The sequence below is a fragment of the Setaria italica genome, chromosome II, assembly GCF_000263155.2.
Source record: "Setaria italica strain Yugu1 chromosome II, Setaria_italica_v2.0, whole genome shotgun sequence".
Lineage (NCBI taxonomy): Eukaryota > Viridiplantae > Streptophyta > Magnoliopsida > Poales > Poaceae > Setaria > Setaria italica.
In genome coordinates this window covers 48955159-48956369 of record NC_028451.1, presented here as the reverse complement: position 1 = coordinate 48956369, position 1211 = coordinate 48955159, and positions in this window count along the sequence as shown.

Below are 1211 nucleotides of genomic sequence, written 5' to 3'. Positions count from 1 at the left end.
CTTCCGAAGAATTACAAATAGGTCCCTGGTTTATTAAAAATCAGCCCTAAACCTCCCTTTAAGCCCCTAATCAATGATTAGCCCATCATTTCATGCGCCAAACTCCCTCCAATTAATCCCAAATTTTACCACGTCATCCTCCAGAATACTTTCGCCGATCCATATCCAAATTTCCCAAAAATAATCCTTCTACCTATTTTCCGTTCGCGTTTCCTGTTCAGAGTTCACGGTTAAAAATCGTTTCCTCTTTTATTTATTTGTGTGTCTGTTTGTGTGTGCCGTAGATCGCGGATTGCCCGAGGAGGAGCCCGAGGAAGAGTTTGATCGCGAGCCCGAGCCCGAGGACCAGTACCGCGAGCCGGAACTCCCGGAAGGCTTTGAAGACGGCAAGTCCAATCTCACCCTTTTGATGCATACTTAATACCTAGTTTTTCAAACACGACCTATTGGCCTGTTTTACAAAATGCATATTATTTTATCGCAAGACATGGTTGGATAGCCACCCCCCTTGATTGATATGAACATTCCTTGTTGATCTATGCTTATCTCTAAATATGACTCGCTCTGTTTAGTTGATAATCGCCGCTAGAACGCTTAGGAATTTGTTACTCAAATGCAATCATTATTACATTGGTGTATTCGGAAAATCAATGTGTGTGTGTCCAAGTAAGAGGAATGGCTTTTGGGTTCGGGGAAAAGGAATGTGTAGACGGGATGGATGGGTGTTCCTTGTGTGGGATGCCACGTTGTTGTGCTCGTACCTTGGTGGTTGAGCAATGTCGGAAGATATCCATCCGGTCGTAATTAAGGACCGAGTTGATGTGTCATCTTGCCTAATTCCACTATCGTGCAACCACTCGACCGTTGTATGGGCAACGGCTTAGCATAAATCCCACTAGCGGGATGGTTAGTCCTCAGGAGTGCTGGTGAGCAACGGGAACCCATGGAAAAGGAGTAAGATCTTGGTGACTTAAGTCCCGGTTACGGTCTCCTGGACGAGCCGTGAACCCCTTGGGTGTTTCCGCGAGAACTAGCCAGTCTTAGCTAAGTGGGTAATGGCTTTGTTAGGATCCGTACCGTCACTAAGTGATTGTGCTACGGTACCCTACTTGTGGGAAAAGTGTACACCCTCTGCAGAGTAAAACCTATCCGGGTAGCGTGTCCACGGCATTGGGACGATTACGCTGGTCACATAACTAGAGTTTGGGCAA